The following is a 13317-nucleotide window of genomic DNA, read 5'->3' as shown; positions in this document are numbered from 1 at the left end:
TCCTGGCCCTCTGCTCCATATTTCTTTTTCCCTTCAGGACATTTGATTTATAGTTCTAAAAACAGTTACTAACCTGTTCGATAACTGTTGTTCTTCAAGATGTGTTGCACATGTACATTCTGCACTTAGTATCTGTGTGCACAGCACATGGCCACTGGAAACTTTTTCCCTCAGCGGTACCCACTGGGCAGCTCAAGTGCCCTGTGCTGCTTGAGCAACCTCTGCTGTTGCATGCCACTGTGTGCAGGTATAAAGGGCAGCACCGCTCCCTAGCCACCCTCAGTTTCTTCTTGCCAGAATTCTGATGTAGAGGGGCACAAGGGTCTTGGAATGGACATGTACAACACACCTCAGAGAACAAAGGTTACCAAACAGGTTAGCAATTGTTTTTTCTTCTTCGAGTGATTGCACATGTGTATGATACACTTGGTGACTCACAAGCCATGAAAACAGAAGGTGGGATCGGAGTCTGTTTAAATAAAGATTGGAGAACAACTTGTCCAACTCTAGCATTGTCTTTTGAGCTTGAGCAACAGCATAATGGGAGGCAAACGTCTGGACTGGAGGACCAGACTGCTGCTCTACAAACATCCACAATTGGCACTTGTGCCAGAAAACCAACCAAGGCCAACCACAATGTCATCAAATGAGCAGTGACTCTGCTCAGTGGAGTGACATTAGTCAGTTCACAGCATATGTGCATACAGGAGGCTATCCAAGAAGAAATTCTCTGGGTCAAGACTAATTGTCCTTTTATCTTGGTCTGCTGCTGTGAGGAACAGTTGGGAGGACTTACAGAAGTGCCTGGTTCTGCCCAGGTAGAATGTCAGAGCTCTTCAGACATCCAGGGTATGCAAATGCTCCCCTTCCCTGCTCAAATGTAGCTTCAGGCAGAATGTAGGCAAATAAATTGGCTGGTAGATATGGAAAGATGACACCACATTGAGACAAATTTCAGACAAGGACACAGGTAAACCTTGTCCTTACAGAAGATCATATAGCAAGGCCCAGACTTTAAGGCATGTAGCTCTCCCGGTCTTCTGGCCAAGGAGATAGAAACCAAAAATGCCACCTTTGTTGATAGCTGCAGCAGAGCAAGTAGCCAAAAGCTCAAACCGGGGACCCATAAATCTTGGCAACACTAAGTTTAGATTCCACAGGGACATGGGGTGTTGCTCTTCAGGATACAATTTGACTAGGCCCTTCAAAAACCTTATGGACATGTCAGAGAAACTAGAGCAATTATTCACTTTAGGGTGGAACGCTGAAATAGCTGCCAGATGTACTTTGACCAAACTAACAGCCAGACCTTGGTGTTTCATGTACAATAAGTGGTCCTGAATATGAAGAAAGGGATGGCGATACCCTATTGTAATGGCATGGCATCCACATCTTGTGAGTGCCCCTTCTGGTTGGTTGTATCTGCAGTCTCTAAACAGTCCTTGTCCTGGTATCAAGCTGTACCCCCAGGGCTCCGTCCCTGGAGACAACGGTTTTGCCCTCTTGGTCTGTTCTGGCCCCAGCTCTCCAGCTGGGCCTCTTAACAGTCCAGATCCGCTTTTGGGGGTGTAATCGCTGTCCCATTGTAGGTCACTTCCCCAGTGAACTATGGACCCCAAGAACAGCAACCACATGCTACCATGTCTTTTTAACAAAACTGCCTTCAGTTCCCTTGGCCACTTGCTGTGTCCCCAGCCTTCACTGATGCTTTACCCTTAGCTCATGGCTCTTCTGCATTCAAGCCCAGCAGCCAGTCAAGAGTTTTTCCTTGCTCCTCTGGTCCCTGCCAGCACTGAGCTGTCCATGGTGCTGCAGTTCCCTTTAGCCAGCCAGAAGCACAAGCTACACTTCCCTGGCTCCAGCAAAGAACTGAGGGTCTCTGGCTCTGCAACTTTTTATATGGCCATCCTGGGCCCTGAATGACTGCTCCTTGCAGCCTCTCTGATTGGATAGCCCTTTGCAGCCTCTCTAGACCACTCGGAGGATTTAGCTCCACTGCTCCTTTCCTGGGATGGGTGTGAAAGGACCTCCAGCATGGGGCCTCTAGGCCTTGTCCACCCCATTACACCCATACTGGCAAGACAAGATGGTAAAAATCTTAGAAAGGTAGCTCTTGAGGAAGGCTTTCTACAATTTAGCAGGTTCATCGTCCACCTAATTCGCAGAAGGCTGCTCTCTAATATCTAGCTATAGAGCATCCATGAAGTTGCATGAAGTGATTGTAAACTCACATGGAGTAGGTAACCAGTGGAGTAGGTGACCGTGATAGCGGGAGATTAGGTCCAAGTCTAGTGGAAGTGAGATTGGAGAGTTCACTGACAGCACCAGGAGAGTTGAGAATCAGAGCTGATGGGCCCATGCTGGGGCTATGAGTATAACTTTGACCTGGTCCCATATCCTGTGAATGACTGGAATTGGATGAAAAGCACAGAGGAGCCTGCCTGACCACGGCAGTAAAAATGCATCTGTCAGGGAAGCTAGGCTATGACCTCATAGGGAACAGAACTGCTGACACTTTCTGTTGTCCTTGTCACAGATAGGTCTACTTGGGGAAACCACCACGAAGGAAGATGTATCCAGCCACATCTGGACAAACAGACCACTCATGGTGACTTGTAAACAATTTTCTCAGGTGGTCTGCTAGATCATTTTGGACCCCCATTAGGTAAGAAGCTTCCAGGTTTATCAAGCTGGCAAAGCAGATTCCCAAAACAGAGTCGCCTCTTGACAAAGAGGAGAAGAGTGAGCTTCTCCTTTGTGAGAACAAACAAGCTGTTTCCTTATGTGTGGTAGAAACACTTGGCACGCTAATTGAATAGCTTTCAGCTCTCTTATGTTGATGTGTAAAGCTAAGTTCTCTGGGAACAGAAAAACCTTGTGTCTGTAGAGAACCCAGATGGGGCCACCCAGTCAAGGGCAGACACATCTGTCAATAACTTGAGTACTGGTCACTGGCAGGCAAAAAGAACATCTCCACATAGATTGGCTAGACTTGTCCTCCAAGGTAGTGAGGCTGACATATGAGAGGACACCCTCACCACCGAGTCTAGATGATGAGTCCAAAGAAAACATTTCTGGCACTGAACAGGGGTTTACATGACCATCAGATGCGATAATAAGAAAATTAACGGGGCTAAAGGCAGTTCTGCCCTTTATACCTGCATGCAGTGGTGCACGGCAGAAGAGGGAGCTTGAGCTACCCAACGGGTGCCGCTGAGGGAAAAAGTTTCTGATGGACATACGCTGGGTGCACAGACACCAAGAGTGGAATGCACATAGGCAATCACTTGAAGAAGAACCTTGGGTATCACAACTTTGTGGACGTTGCAGATTCTACATCTCACTGCCTGACCCCTTTGTAAAATCTCTCATCTCTGTTTGAAGGTTTTAGCAAGAAGTGACAATCAAGGGCATTCAGCCCCTCACCATCTCACATTCTTATTACTGTAACTTTCAGCTTTCTGGCCTCCCCAACAATCACACGGCTAAGAACATCTTCCTTGCCCACTGATCTGACCTCTACTGGGCTCCCCCTTTTCAACTCTATCAAATTCAAGTGTCTTGTCCTCATTACCAAAGGATACTTCACATCTCTGATTCACCCTACTTATCCACTTTTGTCTCCTATTACTCTGCTCCCCATCCTATCCTCTTCCACATTCATTGGTACACTTCTCCCACAAACATTTCTGACCATTCTTCCATGGTGCCCTTATATGGAATGCTCTTTTCTAATCTAATCCATGAGGTTATAATCTTCTCCTTCAAAAGCCTCCTCAATGTGCAGTTCTACCACAACAGCTACAAGGCGAGCCAACTAGTTGGAAGTAGCTGATACTTATTAAAAATACCTTTTAATTATTTGGAGTCAAATTGTACATACAGCTTAATTATGTAATGATAGGATCTCATCAATAACCTCATCCTCCCTTTCCTTTGCTTCCTCTCATTTGTATTTCTAACTCTCACTTGCAGAGCCTTGTTTCAAAATTTCAGTGCAAGTTCTTCAGGTAGAGGGCCAACAGTCCAAACTAGAAGGGATCTTCTGTCCTGTGTATACAGCAACTAATAGAATGGGGCCCTGATCCTAAGTGGGGGCTTTGGGATCCAGCATAATATACGCAATAAATAATATTGTGTGTATTATAGTAGCACCTAGAGGCTGTGGCTGAGATCAGGACCCTATTCTGATAAGCATTGTAAAATACATGGTAAGATAGTCCCTGTTTCAAAGAGCTTGCACTCTAAATAGACTAGACAATTATCCCCATTTTTATATGAAGTATTGAGACGCAGAAAGAGTAAGTGGCTTACTGAAAGCTCACAGGAAATCTATGATGATGGCAGGAACCGAATCCTGATCCTGAGTCTCGGTCCAGTACTTTAACCACGAGACCATCCTTCTGCAATCCATCACCTTCACCAATCCATCCACTTAAAAATCCAAAATTGGCCTCGGCTCTACACAGAACATTCTGGACTAGCTCCCACACTACCTTACAGCCAGCTACGGTCTCTCTCTCTCTCTCACACACACACACACACCCCCCAAGCTATCCATTGCTCTAATTTTGGCTACCGCCCTTTAACAACCTAGATTTCTGAAGTTTTTCTAACATTCTATGTATATCTGCAGCTGTCTCCTTTCTCCTTGTATCAAGTCAAGTCTGTTTTTTGTAAAAACTTTCTTAATACAATATATGAAGAACATACAGTCACTTCCATGAATGCAGGAAGAAATATCTTCTCTCTTCACCACGTAAGCAGGGCTTTTTGTTCACATTAACGGAGTACCTTTTCAGGTTGTGTGTAGTTTTGTTTTGTTTTTGCTGGGGTGTTTTGGATCGGTTTTAAACTTTACTTGCTATATTAACATAGAGAAATTCATTTCCATTACTAGAGAAGCTTCATGTCCTTATTTATAGCCTCAGGTAACTGAAACACAGTAGGGTTAATGGCTTCACAATTAATCTCTATTGTCTAATGTCTATTGCTGTTAGAGGCATTTTGTGATATATAGTACAACTGAAACAGAATAAAATGCTCTGATATATAGTTAGATACAGTTTAAAAGCCCTGTTCTATATGGTGTCTCCTTGATACATTAAAGCATGGTATAACCCTAATCCTCTAATATTAATTGCTTCTCCATATTTAACATCACTGACCCATATAAAAATCCATGTTAAGAAATCAGAGTTGGGTATGAGGAAAGTAACTGTTCCAAGAGAAGAATGTAATTGGAAGTTGTATTTTGTTTTAACAAGTTTTTTATGAATGAACATGTCCAGGCAAAAAGCCAAAATCAGCTTAGTGGTTTGTAGCAGTATTATGCAGAGGATCCTTTAACACTTAGATTGAAAGACTACGGTCTAACTCTGTATAGTTTTAGGAAAAGCAAGCATATGTATGCATACCACACAGACAGAAAAGGTTTGCAGAGAAATGTAGGTAATTCATAGATTTGACCTATCCAAAGATAAGTATGCTGCTTTAACTGGGTTACAGGATCTATAAAAAATCTGGATCAGATACTTTTGACATTCATGTTATTATGCTATGTCTACATTGCCTACCTTATAGCGGCACAGCTGTGCCGTGTCGCTGTAAGGTACGCAGTCTAGCCGCTCTTTACCGGCAGGAGATAGCTCTTCTGCCAGCAAAATAAAATCAAGCCCAACGAGGGGCAGTAGCTTGCCCTCCTGCTGACAAAGCACTGTCCACATCAGCACTTTTTGTTGTTAAAACTTTTGTTGGTCAGGGGTGCGAAAAAACACATCCCTGACTGACAAAAATTTTAACGACAAAAGTACAGTGTAGACATAGCTACGAGAGTATCTGACCCAAAGTACAGTGTAGTTTACTCTTCTCCTTTTCCAGCAAAAACTGACAACTTACAGTAAGAACACATGAACAACATGAAACCATGGTTTTCGAATCATTCATCAGAAAATGTCCTCACAAAAAAACAAGGAAGGAGCTCCTCAAGAAATGAGATAGTTTTACTTATCCACCGTTCATTTATAGACATTTGAATTATTAGTGTAAAAATAAAACATCTAGAACAGTTTTAACACATTAGAAAAAGCTAAATTCTAAATCATAGACTTTATATTTTAAAATGTGATGTTCGATGCATAATCATATCAGAAGTTAGTTTATATATATAAAGCTTCACTGATAACTGATACAGTGAAAGCTGTTTAAAGGTTTAAACCTAGAATGCCACAGTTATGCTTCTTGTGAACATCTCACCACTTATCAGTGGTGAAAAATTTAAAATGATTGGGAGATACCATGCAAAATTTTTCTTTGCAGGAAATGAGATAACGGGTATTGTGGGCAAAATGTTTAATAGAACAGTGCCAGAATTAGCGGCAGTTACATCCTTCCAACTCTCAAGAGAATATGGTTAGCAGCCTTGCTTATCCATTTTGGAAAGCTTTCACTTGGCTTTTAAATGGGATGCCAGCATACAGGAAAAAAAAATTAATCTAGCAAGCTTTTTCTTTTAAAGGCAGTTTTCTTACCTCCGTATAGCTTTCCAAAGAGGTATCCCACGTAATGCTTTTATTTTTTAAATGACTGGGAATATGCCTGTTCTGACCATCAATCTCTTCAATACAGATATATTACAATGGGATCCCAATGTACTAGTATCTCTTTCCATTTCAGAAGACCTCTTTCCCCACCACATCCATGGGCGGCAGGTAAAAAAGCCGCTGGACCCCTGGTTGCAGGGTTTTGTGGGGGACGTTTTTGTTTTACTATGCTCCATGCAGGTTCCAAGGCAGCTGAGGAGGTGGTATGTGCTATTTGAGAGAGATTGCTGATGAACCCAGGAAGCTGAGGAGCAAAACCTTCTTCTGGAGGAGAGTCTGAGACGCTTTTCCCCGCAGCGGCTTGCGGCTGGCTCACGGCTCCTCTGGGCAGGTGGGGGCAGGCACTCAGGCCTCCAGCAAGCCTGGGGCTCCTCCGGCCCAGGGGGGTACTCAGGCCTCTGGCCAACCCGTGGCTCCTCCAGCCAGGGAGGGGCAGGAGAAAGGGTGCTCGGCACTCCTATGGACTCTTCAAACCCACACATAAAGGTGATCCATGGCTGGAAGCTGAAGTTACACAAATTCAGACTGGAATTAAGGTGTATAATTTTAACAGTGAGGGTAATTAACCACTGGAACATTTTACCAAAGGCCATAGTGGATTTTCCTTCACTGGCAGTTTATAAATAAAGTTTGGAGTTTAGAGGAAGAATATTTCTAGGAATATTTTGGGTAAGTTCTAAGGTCCGTGTTGTACGTGAGGTCAGAATAGATGATCACAATGTTCCCTTCTACCTTGGAATCTATGAATCATTTTCGTGTATCTTCTCTGCACTCTATCCAATTATAAACATCCTCTTTGAATTGTGGACACCATATCTGGACTCTGGACTCCAGCAGCAGTTGCATCACTGTCCAGTACAAAAGTAAAATGATCTCTCTACTTCTGGTCAAGATTTCCCTGCTTATGCACATAAGGATCACATTGGCCATTTTGGATGCAGTGTTGCACTGGGAGCTTATGTTCAGCTGACTATCCACTGCAACCCCAAAACCTTTTTCAGAGTCACTGCTTCTCAGGATAGAGTCCCACATCCTGTAAGTATGGCCTACATTCTTTCTTCCTAGGTTTAATATGTCTAAATGTAAATATATACAACATACACTGTTTATTTCAGTCCAACTTAACAAGTGAACCAGATCACTTTGTATCAGAGAACTGTCCTCTTCATTATTTACCACTCCCCCAATTTGTGTGTCATCTGCAAACTTTATTAGTGATTATTTTGTTTTCTTCTTTGTCCATTCTATGTCCCTTGAGAGCTGAGACAGAGAACAAGAAAGAAGACACAAGGGAGTGGAAGTAGCTCAGGAGACCAAATTGTAAAACAAAAATTCCCATCAGAAATTGTTCATGGGCCACTTACATAGGAGTGAAGCTCTGTTTCCTGAATTACTTGGAAAAGATCAGACTAGTTCAGATCCCGTAAATAAATTTAAGAACGTGAGAGATCATCAGGTAATGGCCTACTCTGACATCGGTATATATGTGTTACCCAAATGTCCCTCTGATGGAAGCAGATCCTCTCCTGCAGTCACAAAAGAATAATCCCTACTATTGGAGGGTTGGCAGGTTACACTTCATCTCCCCAAACTCAACATTCTTTACAGCTCTATTTAGGAGGAACATAAATATATATTCTTCTTCTCCTCCGTCAACAGTCATCTAAGTAGAAGATCAGTAAGTGAAAGCACTGAAGGCCAAAGTTTCTGAAAGCTGAAATAGCAACTAGCTGATTTTGTACAAAGACAAGAAATAAAATTTCAAATAAACTCATCCTATCTACTAGCGAGTGAACTCCTTTCAACAACAATTTGAAAAGTGACTATCATGCCGTGCAAGTCTGCATTCATTGCATTAGAAGGGATAAGAGAAATGTATGTGAAATCAAGAAACAAATTATATTTATAAATAAGAAGTAGCAAACAGTTTCACAGTTACAACCCTGTTATAATCATTTTGCACTTTTACTGAACTCTGCCTGGCAAGATTTCATGTCACTCTCACAGCTGATGATTTTCAAAATTGAGAGCAGCAAGTAGTGTCATTTATGTGAACCTTTTCTCCTGTCTGAGCATAATGCAAGTTAAGCAGAAACAGCCATAGATTTGATTGTTAGCTTTTCTGTTTTACTGAAAGATTTTAAGTAATCTCTATTCTTATTTGCACTAAGTACTGATTATTAAATCAAGAGCAGCAGAGAAAACTATTAATGCATCATGTTAGCCATTTAGGAAATTGGAGATGTTGTGGAACTCTATACAGCAAGCTGTTAAATGATTTAATAAAATGCTTCATAGCCTGAAAAGCAAAGTTTTTGGCAAGTGCTTTATGTTGCTACGCTTTCTTTGTAATAAGTGGGAACGTTCTGGTTAGAAGCATAAATGATCAGAGGATTTTATCACCCATTCAGGTTTGTATAAATGCAGATTTCACAGATACATAAAGACTCCATGCAGTAAAAAAACTAACAATTGCATAATGTCAACTGTGTTATTTTACAGTGTATTGTTTTGTTTATACAGTAGAACCTTCCTAATTTACACCAAGTAATTCTCACAAAAATGACACTTCTTTTCCCCAATTCTCTGCAAATATTCAATGACAAGTACAGTGCTACTCTGAGGTCACTTATTTCTAAGGCTTTATTACTACTGGCAAAATGTGCTGTCGATTCACTATTATGATTATACACTAATTACATTAAAATAAATGTTATGATGAATCTTTTTAAATTGTTCAGTAATTTGCAAAGTGTTTTCAGCTCATCTGTGCAAATTAGTAGTGGGCTCCTGTATTACTAAAGGATTCTGAATGGTTTGAAACCTTTTTTGAGAAATACATTCTTAATGTATTTCTAATATATTATCTTTTGCTATTAAATTATTGCCCAAATTCTTGTCAGATGCTGACTGGTTTCCTTGTGCAGATATCTGCATAGGGGTATGAGTCTTTAGCTCTTTCCTCTCCTTATACTTCATCACCAGCAACCATGACTCAACATAGCATCTTTCATGTTATCAGTGAATCAGTTACCAGTGGTTCACAGTCATGCTGGAAGGACATAACAAGTGGGGTCCCACATGGATCAGTTCTGGGTCCAGTTCTGTTCAATATTTTCATCAGTGATTTAGATAATGGCATACAGAGTACACTTATAAAGTTTGCAGACAATACCAAGCTGGGAGAGGTTGCAAGTGCTTTGGAGGATAGGATTAAAATTCAAAATGATCTGGACAAACTGGAGAAATGGTCTGAAATAAATAGGATGAAATTCAATAAGGACAAATGCAAAGTACTTCATTTAGGAAGGAACAATCAGTTGCACACATACAAAATGGGAAATGACTGCCTAGGAAGGAGTATTGCGGAAAGGGATCTGGGGTCATAGTGGACAACAAGCTAAATATGAGTCAACAGTGTAATGCCGTTGCAAAAAAAGCAAACATCATTCTGGGATGTATTAGAAGGAGTGTTGTAAGCAAGACATGAGAAGTAATTCTTCCGCTCTACTCCGTGCTGATTAGGCCTCAACTGGGGTATCGTGTCCAGTTCTGGGTACCACATTTCAGGAAAGATGAGGACAAATTGGAGAAGGTCCAGAGAAGAGCAACAAAAATTATTAAAGGTCTAGAAAACATGAGCTATAAGGGAAGATTGAAAAAAAATGGGTTTCTTTAGTCTAGAAAAGAGAAGACAGAGGGGACATGATAACAATTTTCAAGTACATAAAAGGCTGTTACAAGGAGAAAAAAATTTCTTCTTAACCTCTGAGGATAGGACAAGAAGCAATGGGCTTAAATTGCAGCAAGGGAGGTTTAGGTTGGACATTAGGAAAAACTTCTTAAGTGTCAGGGTGGTTAAGCACTGGAATAAATTGTCCAGGGAGGTTGTGGAATCTCCATCATTGGAGATTTTTAAGAGCAGGTTAGACAAACACCTGTCAAGAATGGATTAGATAATACTGAGTCCTGCCAAGAAGGGACTGGACTAAATGACCTCTTGAGGTCCCTTCCAGTCCCATGATTCTATTTAAAAAAAAATGAAAATTGAACCATGCTTCCTATTAAAAGAGGAAGAAATTAAAGATGGAGACTGTACTACCCACTCTAAAGCTGAGGCTATAAAGGACCCACTGATTAACAACATTTAGAGTTGTTTCAGATGATCAGGCATCTGTGAGGCAGGATGGGTAGCCTGCTTTCTCACTTGTGGATTGGGAAAGAGTTCCTGATCATGGACTTTACCGTATGTTCTACTGAATTAAGCAGATGGCAGGAACCAGGAGGTTCTGGATAGTCTTACGTCTATCACAGGTTTTAATCATACCTTGCACTTTACCAATCTTATTAAACTGATAAATATTACTTCAATTTTACAGATGGGGAAAATCAAGCTAAGAGAAGTGAAGTGAGTTGCACAAGGTCATACAGTTTAAGACTTGTCTACACTTAAAATGCTACCACAGGCTGTGCTCCACTACCAGGGGTGAAAGTAAGCCTAGGGACTTACCGGTACGGGGCTGGGCCGGGGCCGGCTCTGGCCCCTGGAAGGGACGGGGCCTTGGGTGGAAGGGGCGGGGCTGGGGGAGGTCAGAGCCAGCCCTGGCCCACCCCTGTACCGGCAAGTGCCTCCTTCCTCCTCCCTGAGGTAACAGCGGCAGCTGGGGCCTCTGGCAGCGGTTTAAAGGGCCCTGGGCGGTAGCAGCGGCCAGAGCCCTGGGCCCTTTAAATAGTCCCCGGAGCCCCGCCGCTGCTTCCCCAGGGCTCCGGCAGCAGGGCTCCGGGGATGGGGCTCCGGCTGCCACTACCATCCCAGGCCCTTTAAATCGTCCCCGGAGCCTGCTGGAGCCCTGGGGAAGCGGTGGCGGGGCTCCGGGGACGATATAAAGGCCCCAGGGCTCGGCTGTTGCTACCACCTCGGGCCCTTTAAATTGCCGCTCCCGCCCCGCGGCTGCTACCCCAGGGCTCTGGCAGCAATTTAAAGGGCTGGGGGTTCCAGCTGCTGCTGGGAGCCACAGGCCCTTTAAATAGAGCCTGGGAAAGCCGATCCACCCCGGTACTGCGCACCAGCGCAAAACGGTTGATAGAAAAAGTAATGATTTCATACTATATACACTTTCAGACAACCTGTCCATTAGCTGGCTGAACATCCTGTAGTGTTGAGTACTGTTAACCAATGAGCTTTCTTCATCAGCAAGCCAGTTCGTGAGGTAGTAGTGGAATATCAGAGTAGAGGGGTGATATATTTAGGGTTGTGTTTATATTAGGGAAGCAGAATGTAATTGTTCAATAAAGAAATGTACATTGATGTTGTGACGTATGGCCAGAAAGGGTTACGCATCCTGCAGGATGAATGACTCGAATTAAACCCTTAAAGACATGCGGGGAGATAATGTTTGTGTTTTTGTGTATTTACATATCTATGGGTAGTGGTCAACATGTAATCAGTCCCTGTCTATGCTGTATTCTGATAATTCAGAGATCAAAAGAACATCCTAGCATTTAAATGAATTGTAAACAGGGGATATCGCTGTATTAATCTCTCTTTGAAATGTATAGCAAATCATCTGTGAATGGTGGAGGAACAGGCAATTGCCTTAGATAATTCATATAGCTAAGTATCAGTGATGGACCTCCTTCGAAGTCGCCCTAATTACCTATTGTTCCCCGAGGGACTCTGACTTGTCAAAGAAGGCTTGAAATTGTATAAAAGATCCTGGCATCCCAATCCTTTTAATCTCAGATTTGCTTAAGCTTCATCAGGGGAAGATCGAGTGGCAAGATTGAGGTCTCAGTTCTGCTGGAAATACCCTGAATATGATATTGGACATTGGACTATAACTTTCTTCCAGTGGAGAAAAATTCCAGAGACAGGATAATGCATCCTACTTTCCTAGATTCCTAAAAAAGCACAGTTTCTCCTGCTGCACAGCATGGGAAATCCCCATAATTTATATCCAAAGTGAGCAGGATCTGTGGACCTTTTGATTCTAAAAAGAAATTTTCAGGTAAGCATAGATGAATTTTCCCTTTCATTGTGCTAAGGTCCACAGATCTGGTACAAAGGAATAGGAAGCAAGATCATCCTTTAAATGAGATATAATATAGAGCATCCATCTTCCTTCTCCACTGAGTTATAAAGAAGACGTCTTCCAAAAAAATGCTAATGGCTAATGCTGGATGACCAACATGTAGAAATTGGTGAACTTATGTATTGTTGGTCATGTGATTGCCTATCAGATTTCAGTACAGGCAACATAACTTTTCCTCCCTGACTGCCAGCGCTCTTTAAAACACTGGATTTTTATACTAATTGAGAAAGAACATCTCCTTCCTGCAGATCTGGGAAGGAGCTAGGAATTAGACAGACATTAGAGAGCTCAAATGTTAGTCAAATTTAAAGTAAAGTTTGGAATTTCCCTCAGAACAGCTCTGCAGCCGGGAGGTCTGGTTAAGCTGCTAGCTACTGTGAAGCATCAAAAAACTGGAGGGAAGTTTAGGAGGTGAGGCATTCTCTTGCTGCCAGTGACTGACAGCTCTGGTTCTGTTCCTAAGCTGCAAGCAGGCTGACCTACTCCATTGTAATAGGTCTGTGAACCTTAGCATGATGAAGAAATATCAATATTACACTATTTCACTGTGATACTCTGAGGAAAGGAGTGTGACTGTCCTGAACCTTACCTGCCAAAAATCAGAATTCAGCTCCCTGCCCTGA

The 13317-nt window shown here is 42.4% G+C and overlaps 1 protein-coding gene and 1 long non-coding RNA gene across 5 annotated transcripts in view; one reads left to right on the top strand and one right to left on the bottom strand.

Annotated features, from left to right (window-relative positions):
• The window catches only part of ARHGAP42 (Rho GTPase activating protein 42), a 313472-nt gene that overhangs the window by 168303 nt on the left and 131852 nt on the right, over positions 1–13317 (bottom strand). The gene's annotated exons all lie outside the window — the stretch shown is intronic.
• LOC311515100 overlaps positions 1–13317 on the top strand; it is a 74969-nt gene that overhangs the window by 44494 nt on the left and 17158 nt on the right. Inside the window, exon 3 of one of the 2 annotated variants that reach the window (XR_014710050.1) lies at positions 2537–2665. The exons of the other annotated variant lie outside the window; for it this stretch is intronic. This is a non-coding gene — a long non-coding RNA (uncharacterized lncRNA). The remainder of the gene's footprint in view (positions 1–2536; positions 2666–13317) is intronic. 2 annotated transcript variants of the gene reach the window in all.

Source organism: Lepidochelys olivacea (assembly GCF_965140295.1).
Source record: "Lepidochelys olivacea isolate rLepOli2 genome assembly, chromosome: 1".
NCBI lineage: Eukaryota > Metazoa > Chordata > Testudines > Cheloniidae > Lepidochelys > Lepidochelys olivacea.
Note: the sequence above shows the minus strand (reverse complement) of the source record. Positions and strands in the feature narration are given on the sequence as shown.